Consider the following 27,526-nt stretch of genomic DNA (forward strand, 5'->3'; position numbering starts at 1 on the left):
TCCTCTCTTCTAAATCTTCCAAACTCGCTCATAGAAAACTTTCTTTCCCCTCTCCTCCCTGCCCCCTCCCCCTCGCCCTCTAATCTGTCTTCAGGAGGAGCCTCTCCTCCTTACACTTCCCTAAAGTCCTTCCGCACTTCTCTGAAAATCTTGTTGTAACTTCTTACAATTCTTTTAAATCATTCCGTTTGCCACGTTCCTCTGAAATCCCTCTTCCTCAAACTTTTCCCCCTTCTTTCTGAAAGCCTTTTATTATACTTCCGCTAAACCCTTCTGCTCTTCTCTGAAATCCTTCGTTCGACGTTTCTTCTCATATCCGTCTTTAAATTGTTCCTCTACTTCTATTGTGCCCTTTCTTTACCCCCCTTTTCTGAAACCCTTGTTACTGTTTCTCTTGATATATTCTTCTCAGTTTTTCTTGAAATCCTTATTTTATACTTTTTTTAAACCTTTGTCACTGTTCTTCTTGATACACTCTTTTAAAAATATTTTCTTCTTGCTCTTCTTTTAAAGCCTTGTATTATACTTTTTTTTTTAATTCTTTCTAGTTGTTTCCCTTGTAGTATCTCTCTCAAAATTTTTGGTACCGTTTCTCTGGTTGTATACTTTTTAAAATCTGAAATCGTACTTCTCTTAAATCCTTTTCCTTATATTCTTCTAAAATTTTGCAATTTTCCCATATCTGTCTTTTGCTATTTTTTAAAATCCTTTTCCTTGAACTTTAGATTTTTTCCTATTGTTTTCCTTCTTGGAGCCGTGTATAAATGTTGCAATATCACTCTTAAAACCCTCCCTTACCCTTCCTAAAATTTTCTCTATTCCCTCTTTTCTTTATATCTATTTTAACATAGTCTATTCGTCATCTTTCTAAATCCTTTTCCCTCACTTCACCAAAATTGTGTTTATTTTTATATTTCTTATACTTTTCCCAAATCTTTCTCGCAGCATTTTGAAAAAATTCTTCTCATGGAATTTTCTTCTCAAAATCCTTCCCCTATCTCGTCCCACAAAATCCTCTCACAGTCTCAAGGTCTCCTCCATTTTTTCAGGATCTTCTGTCCAGCGGTCTCTCGCAGTATTCTCCTCAGCATTTCTCGCCCCAGCCAGGCCTCTGAAAAATCAGCAACATCAGACACATCGAAGCAAAGTTCGAAATTCGCGAACCACCCCCTTGAGGAATTTAACCCCCTTCCCCATGGGGGTAGGTTCGTTCGTCACGCGGCGCTGGGACGCAATTCGCGTCCCCATTACTCACCGTTTATCAACGTTCCTTTTGTTCCCCTGTATTTCTTTCAATTTATTCGCGCGTCCACGGGCATTCGCCTGACCGATCTTCTGTCCGAACCGGAAACACTCTTCCGGGCTCCGCAGCGTCGCTTCGACGCGTCCGAGGATTTATTTCGCGCCGCTGATCCGAATTTATCGCGGCCCCCGAATTTCTCTGGCTCCTTGTCCGGCGAAACAATTCCGTCACGGCTTCGGCACGGAATTTGAATTTCTCTTTTTCCGCGAGCGACCCGACGCGTCCAGACCCCTTTATCTCCTATTCCCGGTGAGAAATTCCTTTCACGATGTTGACGGAGGATCTCACGGAGCCGTGAACTAGATGCCTGCGAGACGCACAGGTCCCTGCGACCGCCGGTCTCGTCGGAGGAATTTCATTTTATTGTATCGGCGGACGGCTGCGTGTCCTGCTGCTGCGCGGTCGGTCCTCGGCGTTGAAATCTCTGGAAATAATCGAGATATTGGTTTATGGTCGTTTTATCATGCCTCGGGGATTCGTTGGGTTGGTTCGGGATTTTTTTTTTTTGGGCAGGGAACTATGGAGACTGACATCTTTAATTTTAATGAGTGCTTGAATCAGGAGGACTGAGATCTTTAATTTTATTATGTGGTTGAAGTAGGAAAATTGAGATGTTTAATTTTATTGAGTGTTTGAAATATGAAGACTGTCAGCTTTAATTTTATGAAGTGTTTAAAATATGTGAATTGAGATATTTAAATTTATTGACTGTTTGAACTACGAAGATTGAGATCTTTAATTTTATTGTGTGTTTGAATTACGAAAATTGGGATGTTTAATTTTATTGAGTGATTGAAATATGAAGACTGACATCTTTAATTTTATGAAGTGTGTAGAATAGGTGAATCGAGATATTTAAATTTATTGACTGTTTGGACTATGAAGATTGAGATCTTTAATTTTATTGTGTGTTTGAATTACGAAAATTGGGATCTTTAATTTTATTGAGTGTTTGAAATATGAAGACTGACAGCTTTAATTTTATGAAGTGTGTAGAATAGGTGAATCGAGATATTTAAATTTATTGACTGTTTGGACCATGAAGATTGAGATCTTTAATTTTATTAAGTGTTTGGAGTATGAGGATTGAGGTCTTTAATTTGATTTCGTGTTTAAAATATGAAAATTGAGATCTTTAATTGTATTAAGTGTAATTCAGAATGAATTAATTTTATAACTGAAGCTGGAGAAGGTCTTATTTGTATCTGTCGATGATTTAAGGATTGATCGAAGCAATTATAGCGTAGTCTTTTCCAATGTACATAAAATATTATCCTCAGGTTAAAAAATATTTATAATGATAAGTGTTTGAAAGGATTGTTACTTTTTGTGCTTCAGAAGAAAATTCCAAGTCGGTCGTCTTGTTTCCCGTGGCTGAAGAATCTTCTTCAATTTAGCAACGAATCCAGATTTCCCCTAACTTGTCAGATGATTGTTGGAATTTTTCTCATTGGTCCATAGACGACATCTGACCTGAAAAAAATAAAAAAGAGTTAATAATATCCTCAATCTTGAAATACACTTAGAAACTGAATTCCTATCATTTTTAAACAAATGCATAAAATTATTTTGTTCAACCCTGGTACGTTGTTCGCGTCTCTCTCGACCCACATCTTCATTTCGACAATATTATTTAATATTATTAATTTTACTCTTCATTCGTCACTATAGTTATACGCGAAAATATTGCGAAACTTTGTTAACCTTTGCAGAGTAGGAAGCTGCAATATCAACCTCGAGGTAACCAAAACCCAAAATGTTTATTTGCTTCCGGTAATTTGTGTGAAACTGCGCGTACAAACATTGCCTAAATCTATTACACTAACCTTGTACCACGAGCCTATATTTCACCACTGTCTTATCAAGACCGTGCAACATTATTATCAAACTCTGAACCTTTATACAATTTTCTATTTCCATAGTTCATTTCTCTAAAAATTCAATTGAGAGAACAATCATAAACTCGTGAATTGCGACCTGTCATAAATGCATATACATCTCTAGCTCAATTTTCCAGGGCGCATGTAACAAATTATTTTCCTTTCCAATATAAATTCTGCTTAATTTTCCACAAAATATCTGTTCACTTAATGTCCTGTTACGATCAAGCCTACACACAAGAATATTTTTCACACTCCCTAGACTGATTTTCACCGAAAACTGTAAAAGTCGGTGCAGAGCCAAAGACAAAACAAATTCTTGGCAAATAATTGATTACCGGTACCCCTAATATTTCGCATGAGGAAAACCGCGTGCTATAGCGTCAAGCGTTCGAGCTCGGCGGAGGGGTGGGGGGCGTTTAAGGAAATTCGCTCGCGGATGGACAGTTCGCTGGAGATTCGGGGGTATCGCAGGGTGAAAAATCCAGGTCGACCGCAGGTTCATCGTCGTTTGAAGCGTGTTTCCCTCTGCCCCAAAGGATGGGCGATTAAAGCGTTCGCCAGCGGGCCGATTTACCCTTGGAAAAGCGCGTCCTCTCTCCTCTCCCCTCTCTCTCTCTCTCTCTCTCTCTCTTTCTCTCGCGGGACCGGCTCGCGTCTGCACGCGTCGCCGCCGGATACGTGGAATAGGAAAACATTCTCGCCGGTGGAAAGCGCCGGTGGAACGTAAATCTATGCTTTGAAGAGCGTTTTTGGTCGTCTCTCTGACTCTCGCAGAGAGAGAGAGAGAGAGAGAGAGAGAGAGAGAGAGAGAGAGAGAAAGTGAGAGAGAGAGAGAGAGAGAGAGAGAGAGAGAGAGAAAGTGAGAGAAAATCGCTCTTTCTCCATCGGTTCCCTTGGTCCACGGTACACACGGAGTCTGGGAAGTGACATCAAAGAGGAACGGTGGCCTCCGAAAGAGAGCCAAAGAGAGAGTAAGAGGATCAGAGAGAGAGAGAGAGAGGTGGAGAGAGGGGGAGAGAGAAAGCTGTGATAGTGGGAGAGCATGAAAGCACAGGTGTGTATCGTCGCCGTTCGTTTGCGGGGTGTGTTACTTTTCGGGATCGGGGTGGTTGCGAAACAGGAGGCAGGATGAAAGGGAAAAGATGCGAGGCAAGGAACTCGCGCGAAAGACGATACCGGGAACGAGAATAATGGCCACTGGATTCTGTTATATTAATTTTTCCGGGGACCCTGTTTCGGGTTCCCATGGCCGCGGAGTACCTCGCAATGCGCGCTCCACTTGAATTTAAAATACTAAACTCGCTTGAATTGAAATGTTGTCGGCGGTTGCCGGGCTCCGCTGGCTATTTGCTTTGAGGTTATGGTCGTGAAATGGAGAGTGCTGGGTGGCGACCGGGTGAATTAAGTGGGAATATGGAGAATTATGGACATGGATTTTGGGGAATGAGGTTTCAGGGATTTACATTGGGCATTTCTTTGGGAATTCGAATAGTAAGTTGTCTTGTATCCAATTGCTTTTGAGATTAGGGCTAAACTTTGCTTCGGGAAACCAGAAATTTTTTAGTTTTTCCTACGTAATCCTGTGGAGTTTGGCGAGGGAATACCGAAAATACAAGTTTCAATCCTAGGAGATCGGTAGCTCAAAAGTTATGCGCGCGTAAAGATGTGCGATTTTCAGCGTTCTGACAGATAAGGGCGCCGCCATATTGGTATGTACTCAGGGTACATATTAGGGTTGTGAAGTACAAATAGGGCGAAAGGGAAGGAAGCGAATTGGAAATGAAATGGATTTTCTCAAACGAGTTTTTATGAAGATTAAATCTCGCATTTCAATTTTACAGACGTTCGACGCTTTTCTAATGCTGAAACAATGAATTAAACATTAAAAGGTTTTCGCGTCGAAGACTATGGAACAAGTCCTTTTGTTCGAAGCCGGAGGTAGCAGAAAGCAGATGCAAGCTGCGCAAAAATGCGGAGAAAAATCGCAAATGGGAGGATTCTGAAAAGAAAGTGGATTAACTGAAAACACGAGAAACGAGAACAATGCCAGCACGCACTTTATGGAATGAATTTTTCTGAAGATTGCATTTCGGTTAATAATTCTTGAATTCAGTTCCGGCTGCAGTTTGTTAACGAACGGAGGAACAGTTGAATTTTAGAAGTTATTCGGTTGCGAAATGAGTTTTATTGTTTGGAGCTTAGAGTTGTGAAACAGGGGATGAATGTAGAGAGTGAAAAGGCAGATGCCGGAATATGGGGAATCGAGAGAAAGCCGGCAGGCTGGAGCAAGTGGAACGAAAGAAGATAAAATAGCGGAGAATAATTGCCGTCGACTTTGTTGAATGAATTCTCGCGAATCTTCCATTTTGTGCAATGCTTAAGAAAATGCATTTTCTATCAATTTAATATGTACAGTTTATAAATGATAATATTTCCTTTTAGATTTGATATTATACATACTCTTTAGGAATATATTTTTATGAATGTATTTTTGGGAATATTTCTGACGAATCAATTTTAGAAATATTTTTCACAGGTGTATTTTTTACTAATTAAGAGTGTACATAAGAAGGTATAGAAAATCCTATTTCCATTTATGAATGTATTCGAATATTTTTGAGGCATATTTTTGTGGAATATTTTTTAGTATATTCTGATAATTTATTCGAATATTTTTCACCAATTAGAAATGTACAGTCTCTAGAAAATTAGTCCTGAGTTTTCAAAAATTCTGAACAAAATCCTTTCCTCTTGAAGGTTCTAGCAATAAAAATAGGAATTTAATAGAAAGCTATGAAGAAATAGGAATATTCCAGGAATTATGCGAGTGAAGGGTTAAAGTGGGAGGTATATTTTTACCAAGTTGAAGTGTCGGTTTTTGTTCACGCCATTGTTAAAAATTAAGATTTAGAGGTCCGAGTGTGCGTTCGATGAAAGTCTGAATGCAGAAGCGGAGGGGAAAGATGGACAAATAGGCCGGGCTGGTTGAATATTTAAATCAAAGCGCATTTAGAGGAAAAGACTTTGAGTCCTATAGAAACGGGGCTTGAAGAGGAGAGGTCCTAGAGAAAGGAAAACGGGAGAGAGAGAGAGAGAGAGAGAGAGAGAGAGAGAGAGAGAGAGAGAGCCGAGAGATTACGGAGGAGAATCCTAGAAAAGGGGAGTCCGAAAGAGACACGTGGAATACCGGAGAATGGGATGAAATGAAGTGGGATTAAGAATCAAGGACCTTAAAACGGGATGCATCGGGGAGGAAGGGATGAAAACAGAGGGACGGTTGAACAAGCAGAAGGGCGGATCAAAATGCCAGATAACAAAGGTGGAGATCAGGAGGAGATTAAGGGGATCAAATCAGGAAAGTGGGAGACCCGCGTAGAAAGACACTGTTACGGGGATTACCCTGCACAAAGGACCAAGAAATAAAAATATTCAATAGAATCGAGCGAAATTAGATCTGGAATTAGGCCAGGGAAACGAATGGATGGCTAAATAATTGTTTCGTTGCCTTATAAATCCTACCTGAACACTTTTCATACAAAAAAAAACAGAATCATTCATCCTGTATATGCTGACTAAAAATGTTCGAATGCTATTCCCAACATTTATTTAAATTTAAAGAGGAATCTGACGGAAGATCGATATCTGTATAAATAGTTTTATTCGAGGTAAGAAAGAATATCCAATTTGGTTAAAATTTGCATTCAGTTCTTCTTCTAATAAAAATTACAAATTTAAGAAAGCAGTATTTTAGTAGTGTAAATATAAACGTACAGATATTTGTATAAATATTTTTATTCGAGGTAAGAAAGAATATCCCATTTGGTTAAAATTTGCATTCAGTTCTTCTTCTAATAAAAATTACAAATTTAAGAAAGCAGTACTTTAGTAGTGTAAATATAAACGTACAGATATTAGTATGAATATTTTTATTCGGGGTAAGAAAGAATATCCAATTTGGTTAAAATTTGCATTCAGTTCTTCTTCTAATAAAAATTACAAATTTAAAGAAGCAGTATTTTAGTAGTGTAAATATAAACGTACAGATATTTATATAAATATTTTTATTCGAGGTAAGAAAGAATATCCAATTTGGTTAAAATTTGCATTCAGTCCTTCTTCTAATAAAAATTACAAATTTAAAGAAGCAGTATTTTAGTAGTGTAAATATAAACGTACAGATATTTGTATAAATATTTTTATTCGAGGTAAGAAAGAATATCCAATTTGGTTAAAATTTGCATTCAGTCCTTATTCTCATAAAAATTACAAATTTAAAGAAGCATTATTTTATGTAACGTAAATATAAATATACAGATACTGTTATTTTCAGTAAACATTTTAAATGTATTTCATTCGTGGGTAAAGGTTTATTAAAATTTGTAGTCTGCACGATTCTACAAGGTATTCTTTACTACAAATAAATAAGAATCTCATTAGTAAATAATTCCAAGTAAACTAAGGTAAATAATACTGTTTTAGTTCAACTTATGAACATTTTAAACATATCCAATTCGTCCGTAGACGCTATTCGTGCAATTGTTTTGCAGGTAAGCGTGACACGATTTTGCACATCAGGTTACTTCCTGTTTCAAGAAATGACTGCGTTTTAATTTAAATTCGGAAGAGAAAGAAAGGAGGCGCGTACGGTATCAAAGGAGGACAAAGCTTTTGTGCAGCCGCGAAAAATATTAAAAATATTATAAAAGGGAACAGAACAAAAGAAGAAGAAACGCGCAAACGGTGCTGCGCGGGTTCATCAGACTAGAAACCGCTTTGACAATGCGCTCATAATTGATTTACAAAACGTTGCGCTCCCGTCAGCGTTTTCGGGACTTCGCGATTGTTTCGGATTTCTCTGGGATTAAGCAATTAAGGGAAGGAACACGCGGCGTTCACAAAAAGAAAAAAGAAAACGTTTAGCCCCGCACAAAGAATATCTTACACAGCCTCGCGACAGTGTGGAAACTTTTGCGGGCCGCGTGTCTGCCCAGGCACGGTATTATACTACTGTGCTCTCGCATATTTTAAAATTCAACCCCTCGAGCTCCTCTGTTTGCTCGTTGCGCAATGTGCTGCGCTTACAGGGAGAGCAACACACGCGCGACGCTTCTTTCTTCTCGCGAGCTTCTCTATCTTCAGGAACTTTCGTCGGACAATAGTTATTGTTGGCTTGATTAAAAATTTCGGGCCAATAGTTTTTTCTTTTTATATATTATTTTAAAGTGGTCGCATTAACAGCTAGGTCATTAGCGACCACATGGTTTACAATCGAATGTAGAAGAGAAGGTTACGGTTAATATTTACGTTGTGGTGCAGCAAAAAACAAATTTATAACAGTTTACGCATATATCGATAGATTTAAAAAACAGGAGGACTAAAATTGTGCACAATGTGCAATACTATTCTATAGTCTCTATAGATATAGAGCACTAAGCGCGACCGATATACAGGGTGTCTCAGTTTCTTTTTAATTTAAACTCTTTGGAGCCTAATCTGGGTCCATTATCTCCCAAACTATTCCTTATCAAAATAAAATGTTTCCAATAAAACTTTCTTTGTGTTGAGGGAAAGGATTTATAATGGCCACCAGGTTTGTCTAGGTGTAATATACGTCTTCCAGACTTCAAGGTGACCTTTGTTGTTATTTCAATGCTTATGTTTTCATTCAGGCTTGTAGCCCACTCCAAGACAACTTCGTTGACCTACTTCTGTCTTCCAAGGTCACTCATTTATGAAAATATCAAATTTCTCGTGCAGTGTTGACATCTCGATGACCTTGGGTTAGTATTAGGTCGTCCCATAAGTCCGTGCCGTTTACTCTTGTACCATTTAACCAGTTAAGCGCGTTTGACGTGTATACACGTCATTCAAAATTCTATTGCGGTTTACGTTAATGAATTCTTAATTTCTTATCGAGTAAAAATATAATTCTTCCTCATTTTGCTTTCCTTTTTTCGAAAAAATTTATACTAGCGGCATTTGGCCTGCATTCGACGTATATATTCGTCACTGCTTGATTTTACTTCCGCGCCGTGAGGTATTTTTAAAATTAAATTCCACAGTCAACTGGTTCAATTCTGAAGATAAAATATGTAATCACCCTTTCGTTCCACAACCTCTTCTGACCTTTTCGGCAAGGACATCGTATACCGTCACTATAAAATTTCGAATAATATAAAGATACAGAATAATAAAATAATATAAAATTCGTAAAGAATAATATAAACATATCCACGGCATTCTTCACTTACGGGACGACCTAATACAATAATAATAAAGGTTGGTATAACAAAAAAAAAAAAAAATTAAATAGGCTAGCATTGAAGAACAAAGTGCAACCTGGGGGGTGCATCGGTGCATAAAGAATAAGGTCATGAGGGCGTACTATGCAAAATGATATCTTCCTCTGTCACATTTTTCTATTTTCCCCGAAAAAATTGCCAACAGCGAACAACACTTGGCGAAAAAGCCCGAGTCTCGCGCGACGCTCGGCGATCCAATTAGCGTAAACAAACTAGATAATAACAAGGGAATTCGCGAGCGGTCCGTTCGATCGAAGACGATCGGCAGAAAGTCTCGGAGCGATTCCGGTGGCTCGTTTTCGGGCGGAGGACTCGTCGAGGACGACGGTCCTCGTTAATCCTTCCTCCGCGGGGTTGTCCGACCCTCCTCAAGGTTGTGTACCGCGGAAGAGAGCACCCTCGCGCCGGACTTTCTGATAAGTGTCATGCAAATGCACGGGCGTCCTTAACGAGTCCTAAGTTTTTGCCCGGCAGCGGGCAGCAGCCGCAGCGAAACTTTCGAATCGAGTTGGTTCGCGGTGCTCACCCCCCCCCCCCTCTCCCCACCCTGCGGCATTAAAATGCATCCAGGCTCAAATGAACGTGATTACAGTCGCGGGCATTTCGGCCGGCAAACGACGGAACTTCGGCGGAACCCACGCGCAGAACTTCCTGGCAAATTGAAAAAAGAGAGAGAAAAAGAAAAAAGAAAAACGAAGGACGAACTTGAGGGGGGTGGGGGAACTCGGACCGTGATTGCCGGACGAAAACCGTTTGTTGCTCGATATCGCCCGCGGCCATCGTTGTTTGTTTTAACAATAGTGCAACTTCGGAGAGGTGCGCCGCCGGGAAAAAGGAACACACGGAAGCGGAGGCGAACAAGCAAACGGATTTCCCGCGGCCGGAAATATCGGGATTTCGCGCGCTTAATCCCGGATGACATAGTGTACGTCGCGCCTCGCATAATAATACCGTGACGCGTGCCAGATTAATTTCAATTCCCGTTTCCGTTTTTTCTGTCGCGAACGTTACGCGCGCGTTTCTTCTTCGAAATACGACGGCGCGTATTTCTTTCCGTCCGAGCGGAGCTGACGCAGGATTTTGTAAATTCGTTTAGGACGTGCGTAAAGTCAAATTTTTGAGTTTTGATTGAACGTACAGAAGGTGAGCTTTAAGAATTTATTACTGGAAGATTTATTACTGGATTATGCGGAGCAAGAAGGTTTTGTGCGATATGTTCGAACGTAATTCACTATTATGAACAAACTTTTTCTGTATATTTAATTGTTTCTTAATCTGTATTTGTATATTTAATTCTGTTTTAATCTGTATTTGTATATTTAATTGTGTTTTAATCTGTATTTGTATATTTAATTGTGTTTTAATCTGTATTTGTATATTTAATTGTGTTTTAATCTGTATTTGTATATTTAATTCTGTTTTAATCTGTACTTGTATATTTAATTCTGTTTTAATCTGTATTTGTATATTTAATTCTGTTTTAATCTGTACTTGTATATTTAATTCTGTTTTAATCTGTACTTGTATATTTAATTGTGTTTTGTAACTTCATTGGATCGATTGATTTGTTGACTGGAAGACTTTCCTCGTCTGCGAAACGCATAAATTGTAGAAAATTAATAAAATTGATTTTTAAGACTAAATAATTTAAATTTCAGTAGTCATTTATTCTTATGATTTGTAGCGGTACTATCAAACAGAAATTGCTTATGTCAAAGGCAGTAACGTTACCTTTGAGGTACGATGTAATATTGAGTTTAATCACACGTATAATTTATTGTCTCCAATATTCGCAATTTCATAAAAATTCATCAAGATCCGTCATTTAATGATTGAACAGCGAGTTCCGCGTATAATTAAATTTCCTTGGTATAATTTACAAAGCCAGCAGTTTAAAATGAATTCACTGAGAATAATTTTAATATTTCAGTCCCTGCGATAAAATGAATGCTCAATCCAATTGTGCCTTACGTTTCAATTTATTTTTGATATTTGTGCTGAAATGTTTTACGAAATGAAACACGTTTCGAGAAATAAGTATTTTAAGCTCTGTTTTCAGGACTTCCGAGCGTTATGGTTGTTTTCTGACCTAAAATACGGAAAACCGTGAGCTAGTATTCGGCTATTCCCCGAAAAAATGTAACGTATCCTTTTTATTTACTTACTTGCGCGTTACAACCGACGCGGCTCGTTTACGTTGGGCGATCTGCGAATTTTCTCCTGTCATTTCTTATTTACAAATCGATCGCGTCTTTTATTAGGGCCGTCGATCCAACTAATTCTCTAAATTTAAACCGCGTTGGAGTTGCTGGATCCGCGTGTGCGGCAGCGTTACAAAACATTTCTAGAAACCAACAATAAACAATGGTGGGACTGGTACCGGCAGAAAATGCAGAATAACTATATTCGCTGAGAAAGAATATCACACTCTTCCACGCTTTATCAAAACATTTATCCATCGCAATTTTCAAAAACTTATAAATTCCCCCCTGAAATGAAAACAAAAAGTAAATTATTTCAAATGAAATAATCGCATATATAAAGCCTGTTCGGTGAAGAATTTTTGGTTCCTGCATCGGAGATCGCCAGCAAAATTGCATATTGAAAGATTGTAAGATATTGTCAAAAAGTAGATTTAATGGTATATCATCGGAGCAGTATAAAGCACATAAACGAGTAAGCATCTCCGGATCACATAATTGTTTAGAACAGTTTGCCGAGCGTGTAACAGGCAGATTGGTCTGGAGACTTTAACGATTTCCGGTTGCAATGTGCGTACCGATGGCCGTGTGTTAGGTTCGACCGGCTCGATGACGTAAAGCAGCCGACTCGTTACGACGGAATTACCCGGCCTGCCTTTGCGAAGTGAAATCGTTGCCTTCTCTTCTCGTTCCTTTGAAGTTTCAACAATTCTCTGCAGCGCTGCAGCAATCGAAAATGCTTTCTCAACAAGTCCAATCTCATCATTAGCCGTACTATCAATACTCGTCGAAAGTCGTTCGAAATAAATCAATTCAGATATTGTTCGAGAAAATACATAATTTAGAAACGCGACCTCAATCGTGGTGCTATTTCGAAATCCATAAAAATGGTCCATCTGAAAAATTTATGCATCGTAAAAATTCCTTCAAATGGTTAAAATTATTCTTCACTTAAAAGCACAATTTCCTAATGCAATCTCTGCTGCAGGTACCATTTCGGAATTACTGAAAATGACCCTTGAAAATCATCCTCTTGAAAAATTCCGTAAAAATTCAAATAAATTCCTCAAAATATTGTTCGCCTAACAGCACAATTTTTAATGCAATTTCTGCCGCAGTACTATATCCAAATCCACAAAAACGGTCCTCGTGAAAAATTTATGTAAATGCATCGTAAAAATTCCTTGAAATAAATTGGTTAAAATTATTCTTTATTTAAAAGCACAATTTCTAATGCAACCTCTGCTGCAGGTACCATTTCGGAATTACTGAAAATGACCCTTGAAAATCATCCTCTTGAAAAATTCCGTAAAAATTCAAATAAATTCCTCAAAATATTGTTCGCCTAACAGCACAATTTTTAATGCAATTTCTGCCGCAGTACTATATCCAAATCCACAAAAACGGTCCTCGTGAAAAATTTATGTAAATGCATCGTAAAAATTCCTTGAAATAAATTGGTTAAAATTATTCTTCATTTGAAAGCACAATTTCTAATGCAACCTCTGCTGCAGGTACCATTTCGGAATTACTGAAAATGACCCTTGAAAATCATCCTCTTGAAAAATTCCGTAAAAATTCAAATAAATTCCTCAAAATATTGTTCCCTTAACAGCACAATTTTTAATACAGTTCCTGCAGCAGTACTATTTCCAAATCCACAAAAACGGTCCTCGTGAAAAATTTATCTAAATGCATCGTAAAAATTCCTTGAAATAAATTGGTTAAAATTATTCTTCATTTAAAAGCACAATTTCTAATGCAACCTCTGCTGCAGGTACCATTTCGGAATTACTGAAAATGACCCTTGAAAATCATCCTCTTGAAAAATTCCGTAAAAATTCAAATAAATTCCTCAAAATATTGTTCCCTTAACAGCACAATTTTTAATACAGTTCCTGCAGCAGTACTATTTCCAAATCCACAAAAACGGTCCTCGTGAAAAATTTATGTAAATGCACCGTAAAAATTCCTTGAAATAAATTGGTTAAAATTATTCTTCATTTAAAAGCACAATTTCTAATGCAACCTCTGCTACCATTTCGGAATTTCCGAAAATGTCCCTTGAAAATCATGCTCAAGAAAGATTCCGTAAAAATTGCTTCAAATAATAAATTCCTCAAAATATTGTTCGCCTAACAGCACAATTTTTAATACAGTTTCTGCAGCAGAACTGTTTCAAAATCCACAAACACGGCCCTCATGAAAAATTTATCTAAATGCATCGTAAAAATTCCTTCAAATGGTTAAAATTATTCTTCTCTTAAAAGCACAATTTCTAATGCAACCTCTGTTGCAGGTACCATTTCAGAACTCCCGAAAATGTCCCTCGAAAATCATCCTCATGAAAAATTCCGTAAAAATTCCGTCAAATAAATTCCTCAGAATACTTCCACTACTATTTTCGCAAAAATGTTTCATAAAAATTGTCCCCGAGAAAAATTCGAGCTAGTAAAACGTTGAAATTCGTTCAAATAAATCGGTAAAAATATTGTTCAATTAAAACAAGCTTCTATACATTTTTCGCTACTATTCCAGAGTGGTCAAAAATATTCCCCGGAAACTGGCCTCGTGAAAAATTCAAGCGAAAACGATTAGAAAATTGATTAAAAACTGATTAAAACCAGAAAAATGTATCAAATAAAATTATCGAAACTATAATTTTTAATGCAACTTGTGCTGCGTTTAAAAATCTTGAAAATATTCCGTGGAGGACGTTTTTGGCGAGAGTGATGTGCCGGACCTCGTTTCCGGCAACAGCAGGCGTATCGGTTCGAAAAATTGACTCCTCCTGGCGAGGCGAGCGCGGCGAGATTGTCGCAGATGCGAGCCAGTGAATCGGCCGCATCGACTGCATACAGAGCGTGCCGATGACGGTGCATTTGTGATACGGTCGAGGTAACGACAACCCATGGATTACTCGCGCGACACGTGTTGCCGACGTTTACCCCGCGTCACGTTAACATGTGCATCGGCGTCGTTCCGCGTAAGTGCACGCAGAAGTGCACGTACACGTGGTTTCGGCCGGTCGATCCTGTTGCGGATGATTTACATGCGGTCGCATAACGCCGGCTGGGGGGTCGCGCGGATTCCACGAGACACTTATCCTCTTCCCGTTCTGCGAATCTCCGCCAATTCCGCGCCGCGCCTTCCACTATTCGCGACACGCGGATTTCCAGAAGAGCCTCAACAGATTTTTATGCAAAATAAAAATTGTCCGCACCGATTACAGAAAACACGAATTGAAGAATATATCTCTTTTTAATGAATTGAAGATTTAGTCGTTTTTAAACGCATAAAATCTGTACTGATAACTAACAAAATTTAGAAAATATTATTATAAATTCGGCCCTCGCTGTCAACCACTATTCCACTAATCGCGCCACGCGAATTTCCAGAAGAGCCTCTACAGATTTTTACGCAAAATAAAAATTGTCCGCACCGATTATAGAAAACACGAATTGAAGAATATATTTCTTTTTAATGAATTGAAGATTTAGTCGTTTTTAAACGCATAGATCCGTACTGATAACTAACAAAATTTAGAAAATATTATTACAAATTAATTTTCGGCCCTCGCTGTCAACCGGCAGTAATTTTATTTCAGATCCAAATCTTCCGTCCGCCAAATTGAAGAGTCCACAATTATTTATAATTTAAATGCACAGAAACTGATTATTTCTGACAATGCGCTTCAATTGTTTGTAAATTATCAACAAATTCGGGAAGGGCCACGAATTAATTTGTACACCTGTTAGTCCCTTCGTTGTGATCCATTCCTCGTGATAATAGAGTGATCATCCGCAGGGCTGTATTGTTGAAAGTTCGAGATCGGTTGCGCGCAACTTTGTGGAATTGTAAGTGCAACTTTCATGCCGCGATTGCAGATGAAAAGTTTACGACGTGGTTCTGCGTAGAAACATGTGATTGTAGATCGGAAGTTTACGACGTGGCTGTAGATCAAAAGTTTATGATGCGGCCGTAGATCAAAAGTTCGTGACGCGGTTGTAAATCAAAATTCACTGCGATGCGACTGTGGATCAAAGGTTTATGATGTGGTTGCGCGTCGTGATTCTATAATGTAATTACACCTATGCAGATCAGAAGGTTGGGATTGTTGATCGAAGCTGAGCGATATGTGCTTGTAGATCAATATTTTACGGTGTGATTGCAGCTCTGGATCATGAAATTTGGCGGTGGATTGTTTGAACAGCTTTGTGGAGCACAGTACAATTCTGATAAGTATGGTATTGTTAGGGTACATAGTTTCAAAATGAAAAATTATAAAATTAATTAAATGCTAGTGCAGAATGTAGACGATTCAGTGCTTTTTCATTTATTTTCGATTAGTGTAGGGCACATTCAGCTCGCATTTCATAAATATTATCAACTTTTTTTTTTTATTAAAATGGAAATGCAAATTGCAATCAAATGCCAGGGCAAAATTGAAGTGTTTCAGAGCTTTTTGATTTATTTTCGATTAGTATAGGGCACATTCAGCTCGCATTTCATAAATATTATCAACTTTTTTTTATTAAAATGGAAATGCAAATTGCAATCAAATGCTAGGGAAAAATTGAAGTGATTCAGAGCTTTTTGATTTATTTTGTATTAATGTAGAGCACACTATGCTCACGGTGAATATGTTATTGGTAAGTTGTACCGCGTATTTCATAAATGTCCATTTCCTCCTTTTTCAACACAAATGGAATCGCATTTATAAAATGAACGAACTGCTGTATAGCAAAACGAAGGTGATTCGATGCTCTCTGATTTATCCTGGATTAGTGCTATATGAATTATTCGAATAATACTTCAGCCACGTCAGCCGGCCGACTGGTTATTTTATAATTATCCGATGAAAATCAATCGATGCGAAAACCGAACGAACGAACGAACAGTCGAAATAATGTATACCCAGGGCATTTATGATTTTCGTTTATATAGATTAATGAAGAACGTAAATAATCGAAACGAATACAGCAATGATGAAGCGTAATTAGCTTATCAGTCATTAATCATTGTATAATACTTTTGATTGGACAATAATGCGACGTCAATAATGTTGCTGGATATTGTTCCTGGCAATCCGACTCGTAGGGGCGAAAATAATTCTTAACAGAAATGGTAATTAATCCGCCCCCGTAATTATTATTATCCAGCCTGTTCTTATTACTTGGCAATAATCAGCAGAAAGTAATGAATTACTGTTGATATTTCAAATTAACGTGATATTGAATTTCTGCTAAGATATTGTGATGTGAATATTTTAATTTTTTCTTTTGTGAATAACCAGCAACATATAAATTCAATATTGTTTCATTTTTATATGAATTACCAGCAGCCAATACAAAAAGATAATATGAATAGTGTATAAAACGGAATATAACTATTTATATATAACTCTGCAAAAGAATTGTTTTAAAAATCAGACTTCTGCACATTATTCCCTGTTAGAGCACTGTTGGACTTCTATTACTATTACCATTATTGGACTGCGAAATCTTCATGCAAAATAATAAATATTTTTATTGATTGTAAGACTCAGGGGCGAAATAAAAATTTCCTTCTTTCTTTAACTACTCTATTAACACTTTGACTGCCAAACTAGAAACCTCAAAAATTCCATAAAATCCAAGTAAGTTATTTAATGAAATAAAAATGGAAAACAATTAAATGTATGATATTGAGCAGTCCTCCAATTTTCTTGTATTCTCTAGATCCTAATCAAATTTGGTACAATTAATACATATTAACATAAAAATTCATTTTAAAACCTGTAGAAATAATTCCGTCACCCACATATGGGTGACATGGCAGTCAACGTGTTAATAGCTAAAACCAATACGCTGGTGCCATTAAATCTTTTTAATGTGTCCCACTGCTTTAAATTGTGCTTACCCATTTTAACTATTAAATAACGGAGAAATAATATTTTCTGATAAAATGTTTGCCCCCCTCGGCATCATTGTGCTGCGGTGGATTGTCGCAATAACTAACAAAGTGGCGACGATCACGGTCACCCCCCACCCCCACCCCTCGCGAAGCGGAAAATGGCGAAAAAGAGTGTGGCCGCAATCGTTCCGCGGGTCGGAAAAAACACACTCCGATCCAATTTATCCCGCGACAGTTTTCTTTTGGGTTCGGTGGAGGGGGTGGGGGTGGGGGTTGATTCACGGGCTCGTGTGATTTAGAAAGGTCTGGTTTGCGGGGGGTTGGAGGCCCGGGCGGTAACCCGCTTTCGAGGACAGAACGGTAACCGAAGTTTAAATTGGAGGGGTCGGCCACTTAAGATTCAGTTCCATAAACTGGAAAGTTCAGCCCCACTTTCCGCAGCGCGCCCCTGGCGAACTTCCGGCAGCGAAGGGGCGGGGGGCGGGGGGGGGAGGAGTCGCGCTTGACGCTGCAATTAGGCGAGTATTTTCGATCGAATTCAATTAGCCCCGCGCGCGCTCTGGACCGCTCGCGATACACCGCCGGAGACAAAGTTCGCCGAACAGCGTCTGCTCGTTTCGCGAACATTGTGCGTATCCGATACTCCCACGCGCCACTCGAACGCGAAATCCGCGGCTCCCTGCTGTTCGCCGACGCGACGCGTCCCGACGCCCAGCCCGATTTATTTTATCGAAGGATGCATCGGATATGGCGAACTCCGTCTCCCGTTTCCCACGCGATACACGAGAAAAGAAGGTTGGTACAGCGATTTCTCTATATATGGCGCCAAGGCCTCGACGATAAATGTCGCGGAATTATCCCCACTACCGCGGGGTATACCGCGTGGGGAGCCAAGAAGCTCAGGTGACCTTGGACGTCACGGAGTGTAAACATAACACGGCTCGGGTACGTCTCCTGGACATATATCGAGAATTCACTATATTAGACACCCTACACTAGAGTACTTGTACCAATTGTGCCACTCAGCTAACTTGTTGATTCACGAATTAATTAGTATACTCGATTTGAATCCCGTTCAGAATTTATGTCGTTTCTCAAACTCTTTCTCTTTTTTCTGGAATTTTGATTTCGACTTGTAATCACAATAAATTGAGTTAATGCTTGAATAAACAAATCTATGGAAGCAATTCTCATGATAGCGTCTTTCTAACTGTAATTCTAAAATAAAAAACCTGCTATATAAACCTTGTACTTGTCCCAATTGTGCCACTCAGCTAACTTGTTAATTCGCGAATTAATTAATATACTCGATTTGAATCCCGTTCAGAATTTATGTCGTTTCTCAAACTCTTTCTCTTTTTTTTCTGGAATTTTTATTTCGAGTTGTAATCACAATAAATTGAGTAAATGCTTGAATAAACAAATCTATCGAAGCAATTCTCATGTTAGCATCTTTGTGACTGTAATTCTAAAATAAAAAATCTGCTATATAAACCTTGTAGGATTTAACCCTTTGCACTCGGCGCTATTTTCATTCTAAATTTTTCATTCTAAAACTAAATTTTTCTTCCGTCTTAGAATATTTTCATTTTATTCATACGAAACTGATGCGATTTCCATAGACAACATTGAAATGTTTAGTAATCTATTAACACTAGAAATTTTGTTTAGAATTTCTTGTATACAACCTTACACTGTATCGCCATGTAACTTATTGACATTTCCTATAATACAAATACAACCCATTTTTCAATATTCACAACTTTCTTTATTGTTTACTGTCCGAAAAAATTTCATAGCAAGTCATTCTATATTAAGATACACATTTTTTTTAAAGCGGTCATTGGACCGCTCATGGTAGGATTAGGTATACATGAAGTGTCGGTAGGTTTAAATACAAATTTTTTGATGGAACAAACACATTTTGTAATATTTTTTGTAATTTCTTTGAAACAATGCCACAACAATTTCTAGTGGTACTTCAGAGTCACCACTCGAGTGCTAAGGGTTAAAGCAATAAATAAACAATGATAATAATTAAAAATCTGAAACCGGTCATTTGAAACCGGTAAGCTTAGCCTTAGGGAAGTGAAGCCTCCTCGATTTTTGAAATAGCAGATTACTTCCCGAGGGAAACGCGTCCGTTCCCAGCAGAAAAAAAAAAGCTTCAAAGCTCGCGCCGACAGAGAGAAGGCGGCGATAAAGTTCTCATCGATGAGAAACGATTAACGGTTCTTTCCGGGGCGAAGGCTGTCGCGTTGAAAACTTGATCGATCCTCGAGGAACGGGCCTTCTTCTTTTCTCGACGTGTCGGCGATCGGAACCGAAATAGCGTCGCGGCGCCGTTTGCAGCGGCTGGTGATCGAACGCCGACCACCCGGTCGGCTTTTCACCGAAGTATATTTGATCTTTCGTTGTGCGAACCTCCCGAAATCGTTACGTTTCGAAGATAAATAATTCCGAGATCGGTGCTCGCCGATCTTAAAAAGTTTCGCTCGAAAACAAACCACTTCGGAATGTTTTTCACGGGGACTTCTTTGTTCGTAAAAGCTGACGCACACCTGACGAAACCAATAGTGCTGCCATTTTTTAAAGAAACTCCACAGTTTTATTCCGATTTGTCATCGTTATTTTATTTGAAAAATTGCTCGAGCTTCGTCGAAAAGTGATAGAATAGAAAATCGACGCATAGAAATCGCATACCGCCGGTTATTTCAATACTCCTGTTTAAATTTGCAAGGTTCAAATTTTTTCGTACGACACAATATAATTTTTTAATATAACTTTAACAGTAAATCTACCACCGCCGGTCAAAATGACCGTTCCAGATTTTTTGTTTTACAATTACTGAAATTGTAAAAGTGCTTCCGTGGGAAATGATTAAATAAATATATTTGGGAGAGAATGTATTATAATACGAACCGTAGAAAATCCAAATAAATTCAATCTCGTCATTTTTATAAGACAACACGTATTAGTTGCTTTTAAGGCTCGGTAGGTTTAGTGCTAATTTTGACTAGAATTTTTTGTTACACAAGCACCATTTATAGTTGTAATTGCATGTTTAAGGTTGTGTGCAGACATTGCAGAAAAGGATTTTATCGCACAGGATGGAGCACTTGAGGTTATCACCTTGATCCACTTAGTTTGCTGCAGTATTGATGCGAGTCGCATGGTTTCAGTCATAAATGTCTGACACCGAATAAGTCGTAGAATTTTCTCGAAACCACTTAGGTATCTTCGAGGGAAAAAAATATGCTACAAATCTTTCGTTACATGTCGATTTATCGAATGTATTCATCAGGTAAAAATAACGTAAATCGAGGTGGTAACACCACGTGGTAATTTTAAGATGATAAATTCACGTTCCTGTCTTTGTAAATGTAACTTGTGAATGTTATTTAGTGGAGGAATATGTTGTGTAGGAATAAACCTTTTTCGAGCCATTAAATCGTTAGAATTTTTATTTATTTAACACGCGAGAAGCGGAGAGGAAAATTTGTCGAGACTAAACTCTGCAGCGAGGAGGTTGTTGAAAGAAACACGAACTGTCTGATCAATTTAGGACGCGACTACTTTCGCATGAAAAGAAACGTCAGCAGTTGACTGTGCATCTCGATGCATTTATAGCTTGTAAAAGATTTCGAAATGTACGAAAAGACGAAGCCGAAAAGAATTTTAGACGGTTTCAAACAATATAAATATTTCGAACACGAAGTCGAAAAGAATTTCGTTTGTTTTATCTGTTGGGATTGTTGTTACTGGAAATACAGTTCTTTTTAACTTCACCTTCTGAATATTTACTCAAAAACGTAACTTGCTTAAACATCTGCACTCTGGTCATGTTTACAGAATGATTTTTCGTTTAATTATTTTTCGCCAAAAATAAAATAGACATTTTATTCTGATCGTGGAGAATTCTAATTAAAACATCTGCAGCAAGCAGCGTGAAATTATATTTAAATCCTTGCGCGCCGTTCGGGGCAACTTCACTCGGAAACGAAACTACCGACAAACTTTTAATTATATTTTCTCTCCCAGAAATTAAGAAACACAGCTTGCAAAATATACTCAATTTTACAATGAATTGTATAATGAAGAAATCTGATGAAGAGCCAGTCGTTTCCAAAAGGTACGGAAGACTCCAATAAACGGAGTCGCTCATAATTAAACAGTTGATTTTTATGCACTTATTACAATGCATTCACACATCGTTCCATGCATTTATTAACATAGTATTTTTATTTCGTAGTGGACCGCGTGAGTGTCGACTTTTGTTTGACAAATTTTTTCTTGTTGTAGACCGTATAAAATAATTCATGAAAACGGATATTTGCGTAAAAGTTCCACAGTCTGCAGACAAAGCAACGTAGAGTGGCCGGTGAGACAATATTAATGGATACTAAAAGAGTGCTATCATAACTTACAGGTTTATAACAAATCATTTTAAGGTACGGATTATGGAGAAGGTCCGCATAAATTGCTAGACACAGGAGTTACGTATACATTCGTTTCATCCCTTAATAATTTTCATGGGTTGAAAATGGTAGAGTAGCATTTTCACACGAGTCAAAATTTTCGGGCTAAACTTCCGCTCGGGGGACCAAAAATTTTCGACTTTTCTGAATGCGATGTTACACAGTTCGACGAAAAAATGATAAAAATTTCAATTCTAGCGCGCGGAGTGCACTGGTTCAAAAGTTGTGCGCGTTCGAAGTTGGCCGATTAGAAAGCGTGGTGTATCCAGTCTGTCTAATGACATTTTTTGGATCCTAACAGCGGTTCGTGATGAGCAATCTGCCCAATTAATCTGGCCGAAGCTCGGCCGGACAGGTCGGGAAATAAAATTTCCCGGAGGCGGCCAGGCGAACGGAAAAATCGAGGGAATTGCGCGCCGGAGAAATGAGGCCCGCGGTAAACGGGCAACTCCCGCGTTTCCATATTTCAAGGGTGCGCCCGTGTTTCGACGAGCAGAACCGTGCAAAGTCATTCCGAGGCGGTTGCAGCGCAATAAAAGGGGGCCAGCAATAAAGGCCAGTGACGCGGCTAACTGAACAAAAAAAAAAAAACAAAAAAAGAAAAACGGAAAGAACGAATTCTATTTTTCTGCTCCGGGGGCAGTTATCGTCCATCCCCCTCCCACACCCTTGCAGACAACCCCTGCGACCAGGATGTCTCGGTGGTTGTGCACCTTCCTGTGGGACAGTTGACGGGCGCGCGGGCAATTTGATTTTCTCTGCTTTCTCCCTCCTGCGATCGCGTGGAATAGAGTTTTTCGATGGGAAATTCATTCCTTCCTATATTCTGTTTGCGCCCGACAGAAAAAAATTGGGTTTTGGTGTCTTCTTGGAGCAACCCTTATCGTCGGGACTGCTGTTTTACACCCTTTCTGCGAGCTTGATAGCCCCCAACCCAGATTCAACCCTTAACACTCGAATGGCGACGGTAAGGCGCCATTGAAAATTGTTGTATCATTATTGAAAATATTTCTTACATCACTAAATCCGTTGGCATTTAATAATTACCAAACATTTCAGTATTTTACGAGTAAATTGCACCATTTTCGTACGTATAATATGAAAAAAAAATATACAGGGTCATCTGTTTTTAAACGGCCAAACGCCAACCAGCTATAGAGGACCCCAAATGGAACAACTTTCACCCCTAACACTTTTTTTGATTCGAAGTTATTTCATTCAGTCTCCACGGCGTGCCCCATGTCAAAAAAACCAAGATCCAAAGGTCATACAAAAAAGTTGACTTAATAAAAAAGATGCCCCTATTTATTTTAAACCAAACAAAGGAAAAATCATCAAGATACATAATTGCAGTCCTAATATATTTAATCTTAAGTGAACGCGAAAAATGACGGGTTTTTGCAATTATCTAAAAATCAAGACCGAATCAAAAAAAGTGTTAGGGGTGAAAGTGGTTCCATTTGGGGTCCTCTATAGCTGGTTGACGTTTGGCCGTTTAAAAACGGATGACCCTGTATACAGAAGGGAGACATTCTAGGTCGGAAGAAACGTTTCGTTTGGAATTAAAATAGCTTCGAGTGCGAAGGTTTAATAGGAAATTTTTGATATAATTTGACACCTTTGATCGCCAAACTAGAAACCCCCAAAATTCCATGAAATCAAAGTAAGTTATTTATTGAAATAAAAATTGAAAGAAATTAAATTTATGATGCCGAGTAGTTCTCCAACTTTCTTTCAGATCCTAATCAAATTTGGTACAATGAATGTATCAACGTAAAAATTCATTTTAAAACCTGTACAAATAATTCCGCCATCCACGTATGGTTGACGTGGCATTCAACGTGTTAATATGGTTTTTGTGTTTCTTGATACAGCCCCTGATAGGAGAGATAAATGTTCGTTGGTAATTTTCAGTCATTGACTGAAGGGTTTTACACCCTTTCTGCAAGCTTGATAGCCTTCGACCCAGCTTTAACCCTTTGCACTCCGGAATTTTGTAAACATCTGTTAAATGTCGCCTCAGGCTCGACACAGGAGGGCAAAGGGTTAATAGGAAATTTTTAATATAATTTAACATGGTTTTTTTTAAATATGGTTTGTTGATACAGCCCCTGATGGGAGAAATAAACGTTTGTTCGTAATTTTCAGTCACTGACTATCATTTTCTAATGTTTTACGTATCAGGTTGTTCCACAAATAGCTTCGACTATTTTCAAATTTTTGGGAAGTGAAATACTAAAAGATAATGACTAGACAGATCTTTGTACATTGCCATTTGACTGAAAAGGTAAATGCGAAACTGGCACAGGCACAGCTGTTTAAAACACTGTGAAAATTTGAATATTATTTCGCGAGCATTGTGCCTCCGCTCGAAATAACGTCGCAGGAAGAGTCGACAGTTAAAAACTCGGCGAAAGAGAGCGTTGACGCTCATTAACGGGAAAGAGAGGCGACAGTCTATCCACATTTCTCGCGTTCTGCGTGTAACAGACGGGCACGAGGTAACCCGAAACGCGGCGGAAAAGAAAAAGAGAGGAAAAGAAGAGGCGCCGAGACAGGTCGAACCCTTCCCGGCGAGAAAATAAATTTCCAAACGAAGGCTGCATTCTTCCCGAATGAAACGAAAAGGGAAGACGTATGTGCATTCCTAAAGCCACCATTCGTAATCCAAACAGCCGGGTATTAATAGGCAGGAAAGAAAACAGGGAAAATTTTCAGGGACCGGAGTCTGACAATCGTCGAACAGCTGACAGCCCGTCCAGAAATATAGTTTTTCTCTTTAATGTCGCCATTGTTAACCGTACAAGTTAATCACCGCCACTACACCCAGCCATTTTGCCACGAAATCTACACGAGAGAAATTCTACAAACCTAGAACAATAGATAACAGAACATGTTGGAAATTTCGAGTTCGTTCTGCACAATATTTCAAACGTGCTCAAATGCTCTCGACAGTATTTCCAAAATAACCAAGGTAGTTTTGGACACAGGGTAGATCGAGAATAATAGCGTCGAAGACCACGTGTGCACGGTGAATACTGTGACAAAACTCCACATTTCTAAATCCAGCACATACTTACACTCAATTGGAAATTTTGGAATTCAGCACAAAACAAGAATACACCTAGCACAAAGTGTGCACGATGGATACTGTGACAAAACTCCACGTTTCTAAATCCAGCACAAACTTATGATACTCAATTGGAAATTGTGCAATTCGGCACAAAACTAGGATACATCTAGCACAAAGTGTGCACGATGGATACTGTGACAAAACTCCACATTTCTAAATCCAGCACAAACTTATACTCAATTCGAAATATTGGAACTCAGCACAAGGTAGGTTGCATCGAGCACAAAGTGAGCACGTTAACTACTGTGACAAAAAAACTCCACATTTCTAAATCCAGCAAAAACTTATACTCAATTCGAAATATTGGAACTCAGCACAAGGTAGGTTGCATCGAGCACAAAGTGAGCACGTTGAATACTGTGACAAAACTCCACATTTCTAAATCCAGCACAAACTTATACTCAATTCGAAATATTGGAACTCAGCACAAGGTAGGTTGCATCGAGCACAAAGTGAGCACGTTAACTACTGTGACAAAAAAACTCCACATTTCTAAATCCAGCAAAAACTTATACTCAATTCGAAATATTGGAACTCAGCACAAGGTAGGTTGCATCAAGCACAACGTGAGCACGTTGAATACTGTGACAAAACTCCACATTTCTAAATCCAGCACAAACTTATACTCAATTCGAAATATTGGAACTCAGCACAAGGTAGGTTGCATCGAGCACAAAGTGAGCACGTTAACTACTGTGACAAAAAAACTCCACATTTCTAAATCCAGCAAAAACTTATACTCAATTCGAAATATTGGAACTCAGCACAAGGTAGGTTGCATCGAGCACAAAGTGTGCACGTTAACTACTGTGACAAAACTCCACATTTCTAAATCAAGCACAAACTTATGATACTCAATTGGAAATTGTGCAATTCAGCACAAAACAAACATACACCTAGCACAATGTGACAAAACTCCACATTTCTAAATCCAGCACAAACTTATACCCAATTCGAAATATTGGAACATCACAAAGCAGGTTGCATCGAGCACAACGCGTGCACGTTGAATACTGTGACAAAACTCGAAATTTCTAAATGGATCACAAACTAATCCCCAGTTTCCCAATTTCCCAGATCACTCGTACAATTTCAAATTACTCTCGCGCGCACCGTCAATTAATTTCCCACGTTCCCGAATACTTGTTGAAGAACTGGAGGACTTACTTCCACGTTTCCCCACGCGTAACACCGTTCAACCTCGAAGCCCCACTACCCCGATTATTTCCGTCGGACTAAAAAAGCGATTCTTCCATCTCCCGTCGCTGTCAATCGCGTCGAATCGAACCTGGTCGATTCCGCGTCATAAATACGGGCCATATGATTGCCGTGCGTCTCTGAATCATCGCCGCAGAAAATATCCTCGACCCCGAAGGAATCGTACCGCGCTACAGCCCTGCTCCCCGCCACCTAGAACCCGGGTACCGAAGACCATGCTAATCCGGTTTCGCCCGATTTTCACACATGAACTTCGACATGGTCGCCGATCGCGCGGTCGACGGGTGTCTTTCACGAGCCAGTGACAGTGGCACTGTGTAGCACGTGAACGACACGGTGCTACAAAAAACGTGGTCCCTTAACGTCGCAAGAGTAGAGAGAACAAGAGAGAGAGAGAGAGAAAGAGAGAGAGAGAGAGAGGCTTAGAGCTAGTCACAAGGAAGACGAGAGACACACGCGACACACATTCCACTCGAAAGGGCGGAAGAGAGACGGGGGTAGAAAAGCGAGAGAGGGACCATCCCGGAGAGCAACACAATGCCTTTTTCATCCTCCTTTTACTGGCACCTCACTAACGACCGGGAGCACGCTGTCCAACCTTCTTGCTCACTTTTTTTCCGTCGGTTTTTGTCTCCCGACCCGTTGGTCCCTCGTCGAAACCCGCCCCCGCACTCTCTTTCTCTATCACCCCCCACCCCCGATCCTCGGCAACCTTTTTTTTTTCTTGCTACACAGCGCGGTTCAGAAAGGCAGGAAGCCGTTTCCTTCTCTCGACGTACCTTCTCGTTCCTCTTTCTCTCTTTCTTTCTTTCTTTTTTTTTCGCTCTCTTGCCTCCTCTCCCTTTTGCGACCAACGGTGTTGTTCTTTCTCACCGGCACGAGACCCTCTTTTTTCACCGAGTCGGCCCGGTCTCCTCTTCCTCCCAGCTCTCTTCTTCTTCTTCTTCTTCCTCCTCTTCTTCTTCTTCGTCTCCTTTTCTTTCTTGTTGGGGTCCTCGCGTCCTCCGATGATCCCTCTTCCTCTTCCTCTCGCGTTCCCTTCTTGATGCGGCCACGGCCGTGCGGAATTCGAACCGGGGTTCGATTTGGCGGCACCCGGTTTGAGCTGGTCGG

General features: G+C 39.2%; 1 long non-coding RNA gene across 1 annotated transcript; it reads right to left on the minus strand.

The window, feature by feature from the left end:
- Positions 1-981: 981 nt before the first annotated feature.
- Positions 982-27,526, minus strand: LOC143354669 (uncharacterized). The gene is made up of 4 exons (XR_013082362.1): positions 27,287-27,526; positions 2,628-2,776; positions 1,256-1,727; positions 982-1,111 (listed from the first exon to the last, which is right to left on the minus strand). It is a non-coding gene; the product is annotated as an uncharacterized LOC143354669 (long non-coding RNA).

This window comes from Halictus rubicundus, chromosome 5, assembly GCF_050948215.1.
Source record: "Halictus rubicundus isolate RS-2024b chromosome 5, iyHalRubi1_principal, whole genome shotgun sequence".
Classification (NCBI taxonomy): Eukaryota; Metazoa; Arthropoda; class Insecta; order Hymenoptera; family Halictidae; genus Halictus; species Halictus rubicundus.